This window comes from Herpailurus yagouaroundi, unplaced genomic scaffold (assembly GCF_014898765.1).
Source record: "Herpailurus yagouaroundi ecotype Mexico unplaced genomic scaffold, PumYag 187, whole genome shotgun sequence".
In the NCBI taxonomy this organism is placed as follows: Eukaryota; Metazoa; Chordata; class Mammalia; order Carnivora; family Felidae; genus Herpailurus; species Herpailurus yagouaroundi.
Window position 1 is genome coordinate 30241741 of NW_024412418.1, and position 18494 is coordinate 30260234.

Consider the following 18494-nt stretch of genomic DNA (forward strand, 5'->3'; position numbering starts at 1 on the left):
AAAAAAATATGCGCTGGTGCAACATGTTTAGAAAGCATGACTTCAGTCATTTGAGGCTGCATGTAACAGGCACATTTCCACATCACTAGAACGTTTACTGACTTTTCCTTTCCCTGAGTATGGGTCAAGGTCACTTTCAGAGCCCCCAGATTTATCCCTCTACCTACTATGCTCTCCTATTTAGTAACTGCCTTACTAGAATGAACAGTCTATGAAGGCAGGACTTTGTGTTGCTCGCTGTTGTATCCCCAACATCTAGGATGATGCCTGACACAATATAGGTACTAAATAAATGTTTTCTGAATGAATGAATGAATGAATGAATGAGCAAATGTGGGTTAGCTTTCCTTGACCACATTGGACAACTTGGAGACTAGATTATTTGAGAACATTACACATTTGACAACATTGGTCAAAAATCCCTTTTTGTTTATTTCTTCTATATTGTCACATTGTAGGAGCTAAACATGCATGCACAAGCGCACACACACACACACACACACACACACACACACACACAATGACTCATAGATATTTCAACTCTATCCTTAAAAGGAAATCCTTTCCTGCAGATTCCATAGCAGGATCCTGCGAGTTCCTGGTTAGTACATTGGAACTGAATGTGAGTGTTCCTAAACTCTGTTCTAGGTTCCATTGGCCCCAGTACAGAGCCTAAAAGATCTGGGGTCTCATCCTAGCCTTGCTAAGGCTGATCCTTTAGCTTCACTGAACCTCAGTTTCCTCAGGTGTAAAACAGGAATGATCTCTCAGCTTTTTGTGAGGATCAAACTGTATGGTTATGAAAAGGCTGAAAAACCAAGCAAGATATATAAAGGAAGACATAAATTTAATATATACCATTTCTGGGTAAAAGAAGTTTAAAAAAAAATCTCCTTTTGATGACTGAATTCCTGATAGTGTAGCATAGGATTTGGCCAAATGCAAATTGGAAGTAATTTAGACAAATCTGATTTGGAAGAAAGCAATTAGGTTGAAATGAATTGAGTCATAGGACAATTTGGCCAAAATAATAGTTTGGTGAGAAGACTTATTTTTCTCAGTTATTGGTTTTACAAAAATTGGTTGTTTTGGTTTACTTTGGGGAGAGAGGTTTTTTGTTTTTTGGGTTTTTTTTTTTTAACATCTTTTAGCATTTTTGTCATTTTGAAGAATTTCTGTTTCTTTTCTTTTTCTATTAGGTCATTTTAAGTACTCCTTTGAGTTGGGTTTTTCATCAGTTTGGTCATTTGTTAAATGTGTTTCCTCTCAGGAGATCTGTTTAGCATTGATTAATTATTTATAACCGGGAATTCATAATTGAGTAATTATAAAAATGAATTGTCAGAACATAGTCAACTTCTTAGCTCAATCAATATTGCAGTTTCCCTTTCAAACATCTGAGCTCTGAGAAACTGGCTATTTTTGGGTCTTTTTACCACTTTTATGCAATTTACTGTTAAGAGAGAGCAATGAAGGGGAGAAAATCTTGAGTGCAGGGGAGGAAGCATTCAGGATTTCAGTGTGGACAAAGACACTATTATCTGCTAAGAGCCTTCTAAAACCTCAATTTAAATTTAAAAGTAGAGGGCAAACTCAACGGTTGAAGTGCAAAACGAAAGATTGGGTGGGAGGGAGGCAGAGAGAGGTATTTACTTGTCTTGATGTTGTAAATGCAGACAAAAACACAAGAGGGCAGTGCAGTGCTAAATATCTCAGAGCTGACTGCAAAGACTTCTAGACAAACAGGCCATTAGGAAAGAAAAAAGTCAAACTCCTAGAAATAGAGAGTGGGATGGTGTTTGTCAGGGGCTGGGAAGTGGGGGAAGTAGGGAAAGTTGATAAAAGGGTACACACTTTCTGTAAAATGGATGCCTTGGGACACAGGATTCTTGGGAGGATTAAATAAATGCATGAGAAGCGCTTGGGACAATATATCAGCAGCATGACTGATTATTATTATCGCCAAATTTTATTTTCACAACACTTACCATTTCTGAACAAAACAAGTAATACACAATCTGATTATAACAGCAGACAGTTCATTTTCATCCTCATCCTGGGTGAAAAGTGTAATTATGTTAGGCCTGCCACATTCATTTTCAGGCTGAAAAACCATGTAATGACTATGGAGATCAGTATAACTCATTTGAATATAGAAATTAGAGTTCTTGCAGAGACACAGCCGATGAAAAGGTCCTATTATATATTAAAATGTTGTTATAGAGAGGTTTATGAGGGGCACCTGGTTGGCTCAGTCGGTAGAACATGTGACTCTTAATTTCAGGGTCGTGAGTTTGAGCCCCATGGTGCGTGTTGAGATTACTTAAAAATAAAATCTTAAAAACACCACCACCACCACCACCAACAAAGGAAGGTTTCTGAGTAGAGCCAAGCAAGCCAAGAATTCATAATCCCACTTTTCTTGTCAAATCCCAATATCTGATTTAATAACAGTAGTAACGATAATGTTAGTGCTTATTTTTCCAAGCCTTCGTTGGTAAAAAGAATTCACCTGGGCATGCAACAGCCATCCTGCCATGATGTCAATCACAATAAATTACTGAGCTATGGATAAATCACTCAGCAAAAAAATGTTGGTTGGTGAGAGTTTTAGGAAAGGAGCATCAATGACCAGGAGTCACTGAAGCTCCCTTGTCCCCTGGCGATTATTGCATGAGAGTCTAACATTTAATAGCAGTAAATATTCTGCAGGTTCAGAGAGATTTCTACTATCATTACTGGCCTGGACAAATTCAGGCTGAATCAAGAATTCGTTTGGGAATTAAAAAGTGGAAAGGCTTAAGTTTATTTTCAAATTTGTACATAAACAAAAGAAAGAGTGCAAAGTTAGCTGCTAGTATTTTGGGGTTTTGTTGTTGTTGTTGATGATCTGAAATACTCTCCCTATAAGCATTTAAAAAAATCTTACTTTTTAATTAAAATGTAGCATCCTGCCTTATATCCTTTTTGGTACAAATGCAACCACACGTAAATGAATGAAATGAAATGCAAACATAGTAATTAACTTTTAAGATAAATATGTGCTTGTTGTGTTAAAATAATTTTACATGCTTATGAAGATAAAACACCCAAAACTCAAGCACTTATTTGAAGATGACATAATTTGGGCAATGTCCTTCTTTTGCTAATATAACAAAACAAAATCTCCCCACATCTATGTTAGATTGGAGATGATTCACCACCCTCCCCTGTAACTTAAAAGCATCAGCTTTAATTAGCTCTCCTTATTACAAAATCATCATTCAGTTTTCCAATAGTGTACAAAAATGGATATCAAAAGCAATATCTTAAATTTATTGTGCTTTTGTAATGAAATGCACACTGCAACTATCTGAGTTGCAAGGACTATGTAGATAGGACTATACAACACAAAGCAAAAATATGTTCTTTGTAGGAAAACTAGTGATTTAAGTCAAACCTAGTCTAATTCTAAGAGAGTGATGCTTATAAACTTGGATAACTATGATTAGTGTCCACAATAATGACTTGATCTGTCAACCAAATTCTTCAATTTAAAGCTGGATAGCCCTTTCCCTTAGAACTGCATGCAGGAGATCACATACTTCCGACAGGACCAACATGAATTCATTTGGTTGGTATTACTCTTTCCTGGGATAAGATGGACTGCCAGAGAACATTAGTTCATTCTGCGGTCATGGTTCAAAAGTGAACCTAATTGTTAGCAAAACATGCTAACTGCCAGAAACAGATGCTTTAATATGGGTAAGTCATTCCTGACCATGTAATCAAAGCTCTTGGAATGAAGATGTACCCTTGAACTATGGATTCCAGAATTCCAGAATTTAAGAGTTGGAGGAGTTTTTAAGCCATTTAGTTCTTCCTGCAGCCTCTTTTGGATTAAGGTGGAGAGTCTTCCGACTTTGTAAAACTCCCCAAGATTCTATTCCTATCTTACTAATTGATTCTATGTGCTTACTAACACAAATGTTTAAGTCCTTCCCTGGAGTCCAGAGTGAATCCGGTATGCATGTAGAAAGCACACTGAACTTGGAATCAAAAGATCTGGACTTGACACTTTTTATTTTATTTTATTTTATTGTATCTTATTAATGTTTATTTATTTTTGAGAGAGAGAGAAACAGAGCTTGAGCAGGGGAGGGGCACAGGGAGAGGGAGACACAGAATCTGAAGCAGCCTCCAGGCTCTGAGCTGTCAGCACAGAGCCCGACGCGGGGCTTGAACTCATGAATTGTGAGATCATGACCTGAGCCTAAGTCAGACGCTTAACCAACTGAGTCACTCAGGTGCACTGACACTTTCTATTTGATCTTCAGCAAATCCTTTATCCTTTCTGGAGTTCAGTTTCCTCATCTGTAAAGTAAAGCTAATAATCCTTACCTATCTCAAAGGAGGTTGTGGGAATCAAATGGGCTAAGGTATGTGACAACACACAGTAATTATAAAACTGCAGACATTTAGGAAGTTTATAAATAAGTAAAGATTTAGGGTTTATATCTTAAATAATTATGCTCCTCGGAATTTTGGCTATGATTGTTCTCAAGCTACACTAGACATACCACTCACTCGGGGATCTGACACTTAGACTTAAATTTTATAAAAGTTCCACATCCATCCACTGCTCTTAGACTCTTTTTAAGCAGTCTACGAACTGTAAGAATTACACAAATTAAGCTGTTACCAAAATGACTACTTCTATTATACGAAGAGCCAGTGAGCCACCTGTTTAAGAAAAGCCTGAGGCTAGATTGTCTAATAAGGTCTGGGTTGAGGGATTTCTTCTTGGAACCTATAAAGCATATCCTTTATGAATAAATGTAGCTTCCAAGGAATTTGACCATCCAGAGAATCACACAGCCCTAACATGCTAGTCAGCATCCCCAAAGTCAAAGGCCCATATTGACAAGCAAAGTAGCAGGGAAAATATCTGCCATTTGCATTGTGCTTTCCAGTTTTCTATGCTCTTCCATATGCTACAAATCAAATGTGTATATGACTCTCATTATGGGAACACTCCCAGTAATTTGAGAAGTGGCAACAAAAGTAAGGAAGGAAATAGCATGAGTTAAACCACTTAAATATCTTGAAGCCAAACTGGAATATAGATTAAATACACAGATGTATACTAAGTTGAGCTATGACACTAATATCAATCAAAATATAAAGCTGTGCCATTTATACAGTGGAGTGAGGATTTGTACCCACTCAGCATTTATTTTCTCCCCTCCCCCCCCCCCCCCCAATTTCCTAACTTTCCTTTGGGAAAACATTACTCATTTTCTAGCATCTATGTACTTTTGGTAGTATTGACCTCATCTTTTGGTCTTAGGGTTGGCCCTGATTGCTCCGGGGCAATCTGAATAATCCTGACCTCTGTCATTATTCAGGATTAGTCCGCTCCCAAGAAAACCTAAAAGTTTTGTTTGAAGGATACAGGAAGCATCTTTTCCTCCCAGGATGTGAATGAGAAAGTCCATAGCCCAGCACACTGCTGGGAGCCATTGTAAAACTAAGAATGAAGCCAACCCAGTGATAAATACTCAGAAGAGCAGAGCAGAGAAGCATAGAGAAAAGAGGTGGAGCCCAATCCATCTCAGGGTTTTTCAGTTATGAAAGCCAATACCTTCTCTCTGTATTTAAGCTACTTTGAAATTGATTTTCTGTCCTTGCCACACAAATCATCCTAAATGATATATTTAATAAAGTACTTTCCCATTCTATATTCTCTGGCTGGACCCTCACAATGACTTGGTAGAGTGGGTCTTAGTGTCATCTCCCTTTTACAGAAGAGGAAAGAAGTCTCAGGTTTGTGAACTGCCTAAGGTCTGTCCATACCATGTAAGTGTTAGAGCCGGAAATGGAATCAGGTGTTCTAGTCTAAAATAATTGCTTTTGAGTCGAACACGTCATGTTGAAATGCCAACCTCTGGGCAGATTTTTGAACTTTTATGACTTAGGCAACATACAAGATTTTGTAATTATTAATATTATTAAAATGGGGTAGGCACACATTATACAATCTAAAATCCCTATCTTTGGTCCTCGGGAGTACTTGGATTCCTTAATTTTTAAATCTTTTTTGCCATATGGATCCTAATCTGTGGTCTGAGTATGCTGGAATTTTCCTTGAGTGTCATGCAGTTCTTGCTCTGCACTGTAAAACAAAGAAGAAATATTGGTCTTAAATTATATGAAAGTTGGGTTATAAACATCTCATGGTTAGTGCTACTAGCACTGATGCTAAAGGCATCCCGTAGAATCTTCAAATTGCTGTCAGCCTCAAAGCATTATTCTTTGAAGACAAAGTGGGACCTTCTATTAACCTGCTGTTAGTTTTTCAGCATTTCACTCAAAGGCCCACTCTCCAATGTCATGGATGTAGAGTCTCATTATAAAAGAAAGGCTCAATTGATATTCATTCATTCATTCATTCATTCATTCAGCAAACATTTACTGAGGACAAACTATGTGTCAGAAACTACTGGAACTCAGTTACACATTTGAATAAACCAGTTTATTCTACCCCTGGGTTTACCTGTCCTTTTAATTCAGTTAACCAATAACTAGCAATCTTCTAGGTTGAGCATCTTCTAGGGAATGTGAGGGATTCAAGATGTGGTCTTTGAGAAACTCACAATAGAGTTGGAGAAAAAAAAAGAAAAACATTGAAACATAAAACTATATAAGAACAACTAAATTATATGTAACACTGAATCTGTTTCCAATTGGTAGCCACATAATGAATATCAGAGTGGGCCCAGTTTTTAGAAAAGACTTCAGGAAGATAATGGAACACAAAATGAGTATGAGTAGGGGCAAAAATCCTATTTTCCTTAATAGAGGGTCCCTAAGCCTCTAGAAGACCTATCTCCATGGATCTAGCTCCAAATTATGCTTGATGTAAGCAAAGATTCCAGATTTTTAAAAAAGCTGTTTTCATTATCTGATAATAGGACTAAAACTAAAACTGTCTTCATGGGTGGTTGTGATTAACCAATCATATGTATGAGATGAAAGTGTTTTCATCAGTTAGGATGCTTTCAGTTGTAAGTAACAGAAAACCAATTTTAGTGTTGGCTTAAATAATACAAGGAATGTATTATTTTAACTCCATAGATGGATTGAGCTTTAGGCACAGCTTGATTAGGGCTCTACCTTTCTTTCTGAATTTCTCTGATTTCTCCTTCTTTCTGTAATGGTTTCATCTTCAGATGGGCTTTCCACATTTTTCAGAGTATGATCCCGAGGTCACCCTCATCAAAATCTCCTATTGAGGTAGAATCTGGGGATGTAGGGTGGGGAGGGAGTATCCATGAAGTTTATGTCTTAATAATATTTCAGGTAACTCTTTTTTTTTTTTTTTTTTTTTTCAACGTTTTTATTTATTTATGGGACAGACAGAGACAGAGCATGAACGGGGGAGGGGCAGAGAGAGAGGGAGACACAGAATCGGAAACAGGCTCCAGGCTCTGAGCCATCAGCCCAGAGCCCGACGCGGGGCTCGAACTCACGGACCGTGAGATCGTGACCTGGCTGAAGTCGGACGCTTAACCGACTGCGCCACCCAGGCGCCCCTCAGGTAACTCTTAAGCATACTAAAGACTGGGAACCATTGGATAGCCCTGAAAGAGCAAGGCTGGAAGAACATAGTCTATTCCAGATTTTCCTGTCACAACCTTTAATGACTATAAGGCTGTAAGCTAACTACTTGGTAAAGCACAAGTCCATTTATTCTTATTCCAAAGGTACTCAGAGAGAAAGAGGTCTGAGACTCATGTTTATACATGATACTCTATAAACAAGAGCTCAGGTCTCTTGCCTGTCCCTTCGAACATTTAATACATACACCACTTTCTTCACGTGGGAATCTATAGAGGAAGAGGCAGATGGAAAGTGAACTTACAGAGAATATCATTAAAATTTTTTTATTGCAACAATGAAAACAGACTCTGGCCATATTAGGGAAAAAAGAAGTCCATTAAGTAGACACTAGGTACTCACAGAATTGACAGGAGGCTGAGGGACCAGGCTTGGAGACAATGAAGAAAGCATGAGATACCTGGAAGGTTAAGCATCGGGATCGGACACACCAATAGTCAAGCCAAAGTCTGTGAAATCTAGCACTTTGGACTTCTGGGGTAGGAACTAGATACTACCTCCTACCAAGACTACACCAAAAAGAGAAGTATCCAGAAAGGAAATAAGAAGTGGGACTACCTACAATTCAATAGCAAAAAAACCCCAAGTAACCTGATTAATACATGGGTAAAGGACTTGGATAGACATTTCTCCAAAGACAATATATGAAATGGCCACTGATGCATGAATATGTGCTCAACATCACTAACATCAGGCAAATGCAAATCAAAACCACAATGACGTATCACCTCACAACATTTAGGAGAGCTATTATTAAAAAAAAAAAAAAGATAAGCATGGGCGAGGATGTGAAGAAATTGGAACCCTCGTACAATGTTGGTGGGAATGCAAAATGGTGCAACTCCTAAGGAAAACAGTATAGAGATTCCTCAAATAATTAAAAATTAAATTACCATATTATCTAGCAATTCTACTTCTGGGTATATATACAAAAGAATTGCAATCAGCAAATGAATGGATAAAAAAATGTGGCATATACACACAATGAAATACTCTTCTGCCTTAAAGAAGAAGGAAATCCTACCGCTTGCAATAATATGGATTAACCTGGAAGACATCACTGGGGGTGAAATAAGCCAATCTCAGAAAGACATATACCTAGGATTCCACTTACATGAACAGTCAGACTTATAAAAGCGGAGTAGAATGGTGGTTGCCAGGAGCTATACAAGATGAATAAGTTCTAAAGTTCTGCTGTACGACATCGTGCCTATAGTTAGCCTGGTATTGTGCACTTGAAGATTTATTAAATGGGTGCATCTCGCATTAAGCATTCTTACCAGGATGGACACAAAAGAAAAAAGGAGGACACAAAAAACCTTTGGAAGGTGAAGGTTACATTTATTACCTTCATTGTGGTGTTAGTTCATCACATATGTCTAAACTCATCAAATTGTATATGTTAAATACGTGCAGTTTTTGTGTATGAATTATATCGCAATAAAAGGCATTTTTAAAACGTAGTGGGACTAATGGGACAAATAGTGGCAATTGCCCAGTACAGGGGCTTCTACACTAAAGCATTTTCCAAAGACAACTGAGCTTGCCATCTGAAAAAGCCACCTACCCCACCACCCGGGGACTGAAAGGTAGCATGATATGGGCAGCCAGACAGCACCACTGATGAGTACCAAGAAGAGACCTAACGAAGTTCCAAATTCTCATTTGTCTCATTTGTGTGACATGCAGGGTGTCTGAGGAATGGCTCAGGAAAGGTCCGATGGGTAGGGCTGTTTTCCCCTTCCCTGTGGTATTTATTTCTGGGATTCACATTTACTTCCAGTGAGACTAAAATTCAGAACTCGGGAGTTTTCATAGAATCCTAACAGCTCCACTCTGTAAAAATTGTTAGATCAAATAGCACATTGGTTTGAGAATGCTCTTGCTTTGGACACCCTTCTTCAAAGCCTGGTATGCAAAGTAGGTAAAAGTACACTGCTGTGATTAAAGCCGGGTGCAGCCCTGAGCCACCTGTGTAGCTTCCCCTACTTCATCCACATCCTCCCTGCCCCCGCCCGACAAGCCCCTCCAGGTACCTGTGCAACACTGCGTCATCTATTGCTGCAATAAAGCTGCATCATAAACCATTCCCCAAACTCAATGATTTGTAACAGAGGGCATTTATTTGATCTCTTATGGTTCTGCGGAATGCATGGGGTCTTGCGTGGATTAGGCAAAGAAAGCGTTACTGTTTAGGGCTTAACAGAATGCAAGCAGACCCTGCCACCTTAGTATATATTGTAAATCCTTCCATTGATGACACCCTCCTTTGGGGTCCTCTTCCTCCACTCCTGTTTCAATCAAATTCTACAAATTTATACATTGTCTACTCAGTGCTTGGCCCTACTCTGGATGCTTGAGAAGCAGAATTCAACCTATGGTGGGAGTTTTTGTCACTATTTTACACTAAAGTGTGAATGACTATTGGATCTGTTTTCCTTATAACTAGTAGGACTTAAAACCACAGAGAGCACAGATATCCAGGTGAATGAAGGCAGTAGGGCCATTTTGGGCAGAAGGGCAGGGCACAAACAGGGTTGCTGAGGGCTGCCTCTGCCTATTTTGCAAAAATCTGTGTCTTATACTTTTTAAAAAACATATTTCCCAGGACCCCTAACACAGAGCTGTATATTCAGTCCATGCTCAGTAAATACTTCACTAATTTTTTCATTTGATGAATATTCATGTACCTGCTATCTCCCAGGCAGCAGGTACTTGTCAACTGATTGATCTGTCTAGCAAAACAACAACTCCAAGAGATCATCAACATTTTTCTTGACTCACTATTTCTGAAAGGCACTGGTACCATAGGTCCAACAGGACAGGTGAGAGAGCCACGCTCTGTGAACTATAGAGTATCACACAGATAATTAGGGATTTCCATTATTATCAACATCATTATGGAGCAGATTTGAGAGGTTCGAAATATGATCCTTGCTTCAGTTTCCAGAAGTCTAGAGCCTTGTGTTGATGAGGAAGGAACTCCAAAACTATTTTTTGAGCATTTGATCTTTTACTATATTCCCCAGACACTATGGTAGCTGCCGAGGATACAGCAGTGAACAAGATATTGTATTCGGTGTCCTCACGGAATTTACAATCCAGCAGGCTGAGGGCTGAGAGCCATGTGGTGATTATAATTTCCTCCCAGGCCTGTGCTAGGGGTACAAAGATTAAAAAAAATAAAATAAGGGGTGCCTGGGTGGCGCAGTCGGTTAAGCGTCCGACTTCAGCCAGGTCATGATCTCGCGGTCCGTGAGTTCGAGCCCCGCGTCAGGCTCTGGGCCGATGGCTTGGAGCCTGGAGCCTGTTTCCGATTCTGTGTCTCCCTCTCTCTCTGCCCCTCCCCCGTTCAAGCTCTGTCTCTCTCTGTCCCCAAAAAAATAAATAAACGTTAAAAAAAAATTAAAAAAAATAATAATAAAATAAAATAAAATAAAGGAGAACAACCACAACTCCTCCTTGCTGACAGGCTACTCACAAACACATAAATAAGCAGCTAGAATGACATACTAAAATTATCATCATCCAACATGCACTGGGACAGCTACAGGCACAGAGGAGGCTGCTGTTATTTCTTTATTTTTTAATGTTATTTGTTTGTTTGTTTGTTTGTTTGAGAGAGAGAGACAAAGAGAGAGAGAGGCAGGCAGAGCATGAGCAGGGCAGGGGCAGAGAGAGAGAGAGAGAGAGAAAAAGAGAGAGAGACGGAGACACAGAATCCCAACCCGAGATGCCAGCACAGAGCCTGACGCGGGACTCAAACCCACAAACCTGTGAGATCGTGACCTGAGCCGAAGTCTGATGCTTAACTGACTGAAGCACCCTGGTGCCCCCACTGCTGTTACTTCTAATTGAAGAGAGGGTGTCAGAGGAAGCTCCAAGGAAACAGTGACATGGGCTGAGCTTTGTCAGAAGCTGAGTTCATCAGACGGATCTGTGAATGTTAAGACTTGATCCTTATGGTTAATGCTGTAGCATTCAAAATATCGAGCTTCAGAAGACACTCACGAAACAGAAACTACTGCAGCAAGGTGGATTTAGGCTTAATTTGGCTCGTTTATATGTGCAGTTATTTAAAAATTAGTTCTCCCCTGATTTTGTTAAAATGTCCCCGGTGAGACCTTGTCATCAGTAACATACCGCTGTGAGATCAGGGATTTGTTGACAAGTGTGGTTGACCGTCCACTTATTTTCCTTTTTTAACTTTTTCTCTCCTAGACAATGTTTACCAACCTGAACAATGGAAAAGCAGAGAGAATGTGAAGGAGAGGGAAAGGAGGGAGAGAGAGGGAGGGAGGGAGGAGGAGGGGAAGGAGGGAAGGGAGAGTAAAGGAAGGAAGGCGGAAGGGAAGGAAGGGAGGGATGGTGGAAAGGAGGGAAAGAAGGAAGGGATAGAGATTATTCCAGGGACATGTTGATTTGGAGATTAGAATCCAGTGCAAAAGAGACACTAGTTTTAGGGGCACCTGGGTGGCTGTCTGTTGAGCATCCAACTTCGGCTCAGGTCATGATCTCATGGTTCTTGAGTTCCAGCAGGCTCTGTGCTGTCCGTGGGGAACCACTTCGGATCCTCTGTCCCCCTCACCCACTGGCTCCTTCTCTGTATCTCTCTCTCTAAAATAAATAAGCATTAAAAAAGAGAGAGAGAGTTTTAAAAAGGAACAACGTGGCCCAGCACCAAATAAGATGTGAGACAAGAAGGTTAAAAGAGTCAAAAGAGGGGCGCCTGGGTGGCTCGTTCGGTTAAGCGTCCGACTTCGGCTCAGGTCATGATCTCATGGTCCGTGAGTTGGAGCCCCGCGTCAGGCTTTGTGCTGACGGCTCAGAGCCTGGAGCCTGCTTCAGATTCTGTGCACCCTCTCTCTGACCCTCCTCCGTTCATGCTCTGTCTCTCTCTGTCTCAAAAATAAATAAATGTTAAAAAAAAAAATTAAAAAAAAAGTCAAAATAATAACAACCAAATAAGCAGCTGAAAACAACCTGGCAGGAGTAAGTGAGAAAAGAAAGGCGATGGAGCAGTACCGAGTGGAGGTGACCTAATTCCAAAAACAGGCAGACTAGGCTGTTGCTCTACTTACTAGAAAAAAGGGGTAAAAAGCACGGAAAATTTTACCCTGTGCACAAAATCACCTAAAAATAAAGATTGCTTCAGCAGAGGGAAAGCAGTTAAAAATTGGCTGTTTGCAGAGAAAGAAAATGATCATTTCATATCCGGTGCAAAGTGAGCAGGCTGAAAACGGTCTTCCAAAGCCAGCTGAGCGCTGGAAAGCAGACCAGGGTAGTTTCCCGTCATTCTATTGAGTCTTTGACCCAGAGCTATTTCCCACTTTGATGGTGATTCCTATTTGTCCCCAGCTTGGGTTCCACTAAGAATCCCTTTTCAGCTATTTTGCAAGAGAACAGTTGGAATAGATTCCCAGGGAAGATGATGAGGCTGTCCTATTTCTGATTGCTATGGCTGACTCCTAGAAAGTTCCAACCCTTGAAATGTTTGGATCCCAGGCAGCTGCACATGGCTTGATTTTCAAATAGAGTCCTGGGACCGTCACTTCCCAGGGGATTTTCCCCTTAAGCTGCAAAGCGACAGGCGTCAAATGATACCCATCCTGACATGGGGAGCCCAGGGAGAATTTTTACGTTTCACAGCTGAACCAAACTTCACAATGCGCCAGGGAAGAATTGGTAAAAGGTTGAGCTAGAGCGACAGTCTTCAAATTGGAATACTAATGATGACCTTTAATGAAGCCTGACAGTACAATCTGTTTCTCATTGTTGCTTAAGTGCCAGCTCCCAGGCTCACCCTGGCTTTCAAGGAAGGGACAGACTGGGATAAATGGACCCTGCTGGTGAGCAGGCCTGAGCACAGCTGATCTTTCAGCCGGGATTAAATTAATTAAAGTGATTCTCCCAGCCAAAGAATTAGTCTTTTTATCTGTCATTATTGTATTGTTTATTAATCTCCAATGGAGGCTAATTGGTATCTGAGCTTTTGGGGATGAGGGATCTTGCAGTGATAGGGATGAAATTGTTCTCATTTGGAATGGGGAGAACAGGAAGGGTTGTCTTAGTTCTAGATGTGAAACGAGCTTGTTAATTTAAGACCTTCATCAAAAGACTACAACAGCCCAAGGCAAGAACAGTAAGGCAAAATGAACCTATATGGAAAAAGGTTTAGCTGTGTTGGCTTTGCCCCAGATTAGTAATCAATAGAATAGTAACTAAGAAACCTACTGAAGCCATGGCCTTGTGCCAGGGAATTAGAGGGACCCATTCATATGCCGTGGCTCCTTAAATAGGGTGCACTTTAGTTAATGAGATGCCTGAGTCCCAGGCCCCAGAGGAATCTGGAAAAAAAACTTGAATACTCTTATAGTTCAAACTCTCAATTTAACAGATAATAAGGGAATTGCAATCAGTAGTGATGAAATCTATCAAAACTGGGATCTTTCTTAAAGTGGGAAAAACATACCAGGCCAGGCTTGGAACATCCAGATGTCGGCTGGGTTCAAAGGGAATACGGTCCCTCTTTCTTCTCTGCTTTCAGTTCTACTCTCAGGATGAACTTGGAGGGATGACCCCCAGAGGGGATCTTGGGCCTGGTAAGAGCTGGGAGGAGTATATACCTCAGGCGTCTTGAGACATCCTCTCCAGGAAAAGAGAGAAGCAAAGTTCTGTTTGTATTAGTAAAGGCTTTTTAGTTTGCAAGTGACAGAAATTCAATTGTCTTTTGCCTGGTGGCCACTCCAGGAAGGTATATTCTGGGGGAATTCCTGTTCTGAGGGCTGTACTGCTTTAGCAGTTCTCTCTACTGGTTTCAATTCTGGCATCTAGGGATTGCAAACGAAGCTGATCGATTTCAAGACATTATTTTGCAAGCTTGTGATCTCTCTGGCAACAACAACCCATGAAATCAGGGTAGGCTGCTAGACTGTGAGTATTCTGTTAGTGGCAGTGGAGTAAGGTCCAAAGCCAGAAATCCTGTTTCTAACCCCTGAATAGAGACACCAGTCTTGTGGTTTGGGTCTCCTAGCAAGAATCTTGCCACTCTATTTCCCACCCTGATCACCAGGTGTCACCTTGGTGGCAAGCAAGCAAAATAATATCCTCAGGTAGGAAATAGTGCATGATCTCTTGCCTCCAGGCCACGTCCCAATGGATGGCTGTCTACGAGAGCCAGATAGGGATTACACAGCAGCAGGTGTTTAGGAGCAACAGAGAGGGTCAGGCTTCCCTGTTGCATGGTTATACTGAGGTCCCAATATTATTTTCTCTTCTATATTCTGTCTCCTTCCTCTGTTTGTACTATCCATAGGATTGCTAAAGGATTTAGGTTTTTTCCAACTCAAGGAGAAACAACCATCCCGAATTGTTGGCCACAGCAGAAAGAGTATCTCAGTAATGCCCCTTTGTTGCTGGTGCTCGCTTGGTATATGTTGGAAACTTACAAGGGCTCAGCCCTGTGGTGGAAACCTCCAACCACACCTATGAAGCTCACCTGGTAAAGGGTGGGGAAAATCCCAGGAGCTTCACACTGCAGGGGCCACTTCCAGTGCTGCTGCTGCCACTGAAGAGGAGGGGCGACCTGCTGGCTCTCATCTGGAGGGGGAGAGTCAAAAGACCTGTGTCTCACAGGACTCCCCTCTCTAAGTCATCTGGTTACAAAGCACGGGATTTTCTTAAAGCTTTTTCTGTCGGCACCCACTTGTAGTTTTAGGGTAAAGGCTGCCCTAGGGCCTGAGACAGGATATCTAGGAGAGGAAAGAGAAGCAGTCTAGGAGGTCCATTGCTGGGTTGTCCCTCAAACAATGGGTTTCCTGACACGGTACCCTGCGCCATCCCCCTTCCAGAGTCCTCTGATGGTTGCTTCACACATTCTATACAGGGTTTTAGTTGTAGCCAATGGAAGCAGTGGAGTGAAGTATGCGTTTTCCATCCTGATCAAAACTCCTCTGTGTCTTTTTAACGTGTCTCCATTATTCTTTGAACATATCCTTGCTTTCTGATTCAACAAGATACTCTGGACCATATCTTCCTTGCCCTTGCCCTTGAATCAATCATTTCTTGAAGGAGCTCTGTGGTCCCTTTTAGTAGAGAATGGTATTCAAGACCCAAGATCTGGGCACTAGATCACTGTGCTTTTGGGTTTTGCTTCTAGGCCCTTTCCTGCTCCAGGTTCTCTTGGTAGTGAAACTTTAAAAGAAGAAGCCACAGAGCCACAGACAATAGTGCTCCCTGCCTATTTAAATTCATCATTAAAATAAGTAAAATTAAAAGTTCAATACTTGAGTTGCACTAACCACATTTCATGTGCTCAAGAGCCACATGAGGACAGTGACAACCACAGAGAATATTACCAAGATGGAACACTTTTATCATTGCTGTGCCGATGTAGTAATTTCAGCCAAAAGGGTCTGCATTATCTATATTGTTTGTGAACATAAAGCATAAAACCTACATCAATGTTTTCATAATATCTAGTTATTAGAGTAAATATACAACATCACCTATAACAGGCATAGCATACAACCCAGGATTTGCTTTAGAGCAAAAGGATGATCAATACCTTCAAACAATCAAGTTGCTTTTGCGGCTAGCAGTTTATCTATTTAGTCAGCATTAGCTCTCAGAGAAGAACAGGGATTATGACTGAGCATCTTCTTAAGAATGCAGTCCAACCACTTTCTTACACCATACACAAAAGTAAACTCGGAATGGATTCAAAACCTATATGTGAGACATTAAACTATAAAGCTCCTAGCAGAAAACATAGGCAGTAATTTCTTTGACTTTGGCCTTAGCAACATTCTTCTAGATATGTCTCAGGCAAGGGTAACAAACACAAAAATAAATTATTGGGTTTACGTCAAATTAAAGGTTTTGCACAGCAAATATTTATATTAATCATTTGTAAATGATATAATTATATGAGATAATGTACATATATAAGCTTAATATAAGACTCATAAGAGCTTAATATAAGATTTGGCACTAACAGTAAGTCCCTGTTACATTTTAGCCTTTGATTCCTTTTTTTTTTTTTTAATGGAAGTTTAGTTTCTGAGTGCAAGTATATTTCTCTTTCTCCTTCTCTTATGCTGATGAATAGTAATTCCACAACTATATGGAGCCCTTTTTGTAAGCTCTCTGCATATATTATCTCATTTAAGCCTCAAATAACTCAGGGAGGTAAGTACCGTTAGATTAAATAACTTGCCTGGATCACATAGTTTCCAAGTAGTTGAGGACAGATTTTGTGCATGTAGTCTGTCTCTAGAGCCAGGACTCCTAATCCCTGTGTGAGAAATTCCAAAACAAGTTGCAAAATACTTTCACACCAATTTATTATGTGAAAAGGTTCAGAAAATACTGATCCCTAACTATAAAATCTTGTACCTCATAAGACACACCTAGCACTCCAATACCTAGTGAAAAGAGAGCTTGGGGACACAGACTCAGAAACAATGTTGATGATTAATGGTGACGAAAATGATAGTACACACACATACAGTACTTATTTTGTATCAGATACTGTCCCTAGCACTTTATGTATTCTAAATCATTCAATTCACTTCAAGGTAAGTACTATTATTATACCCATTTTTCAGAACAGGAAATGAAGCAGAGCGGTTCAGTGACTTACTCAACACTACATACAACAAGTTTGGAATCTGGGATTTGAGCTCAGGTAGTCTGACTCAGAGTCCACGCTCCTACCCCCCATATCATATTGTCCCAAATGTTGCTATTATATGGCTGGTGATGTCTGTTATTAGAGAAACCATCCAGCCATGCCTACCACTACCATGACGAACTTAAAAATTACTAAAAATTGAGGCTACAAAGTCTTTAGCCTTATCTGAAGAGAAGCATATAAATAGAAAAATTTAAAGAGTAAGTCCAGCTGCTGTGGGCATTCTATTCCCATAGGCTACTGGAATTCTTATTCTCCACCACCCCTCTCCCACATTCGCTTATTATTTCTTTATCATGCACATACACACACACACACACACACACACACACACACACACATACACACACACACAGTTCCTTCAGAAAAACTCAACCATTATGTTTGTCTTTCTGAATTATTCTGACTCTTCGCACTTGAGACTTGTAGCTCCTTGAGTTGCAATATGCCTGAAACAAAAGAGGAGATCAGTTGAAACACATGAGTGGATTTTCTTAGAAAATTGCATGCTTCCATCACAGGGCTGATGTGAGGATCAAAGTGAGAATGTGCGTGATCTCGCTTTGAAAATTCTGAAGGCCTTCAGAAATGTAAGGGATCGTTATTGTCACCACCCTAAAAACAAAACCCCAAGCTCTCTTCCCAAAACAATTCCCCCAAACGCAATAATCAATGGGACGGCAGAGTTGTGGTTCACAGTCTTTCTTTATATTGTGTTGGACTTGAGGGTTTTGGTGGGTTTTTTCATAGCCATTAATATTTGTTTCCCTGGGGCTGCACAAGGCTTACACAAGCTCTTGGAGACTGTGCAGTAAGATTCATTTATGAATTGGCCAACAGATGACACATTTTTTTTCAAGGAAATTTGCATTTGTCATTGCAATAATTGAATTCACTGCTCAACACATGAATAAATTCCTCAAAGAAGTCTTTGTGTTGTGCTTGGGATTAAGAGTACTTCTTTCTGTCAAAGCAAGGCAAATTCTGCCTGAAATGAGTTTCTTTTTGCAGCACAAAAAAAAGTGACTTGGTGAAAGGATGTTAAGACAATCCTTTGCATATGATGACCTCCGTTGAACTAACTTGCCCTATGGCCTGAGTAAAGTCAGAACATTTCCCTTGCCCTTAGTTTTCCTAACTA

At 40.3% G+C, this 18494-nt stretch overlaps 2 long non-coding RNA genes across 4 annotated transcripts in view; one reads left to right on the top strand and one right to left on the bottom strand.

Annotated features, from left to right (window-relative positions):
- The window catches only part of LOC121043662 (uncharacterized), a 20427-nt gene extending 9623 nt beyond the window's left edge, over positions 1-10804 (top strand). The window contains exons 2-3 of the long non-coding RNA XR_005796962.1: positions 8797-8800; positions 10490-10804. This is a non-coding gene — a long non-coding RNA (uncharacterized LOC121043662). The remainder of the gene's footprint in view (positions 1-8796; positions 8801-10489) is intronic.
- LOC121043661 (uncharacterized) overlaps positions 1-18494 on the bottom strand; it is a 40311-nt gene that overhangs the window by 2611 nt on the left and 19206 nt on the right. Inside the window, exons 1-3 of one of the 3 annotated variants that reach the window (XR_005796960.1) lie at positions 16226-16505; positions 15158-15410; positions 14132-14333 (exon numbers count right to left, since the gene is read on the bottom strand). This is a non-coding gene — a long non-coding RNA (uncharacterized LOC121043661). Of the gene's footprint in view, positions 1-14131; positions 14334-15157; positions 15411-16225; positions 16506-18494 lie in introns of those variants that run through there. The other 2 variants (XR_005796961.1, XR_005796959.1) reach the window with 2 other exon arrangements.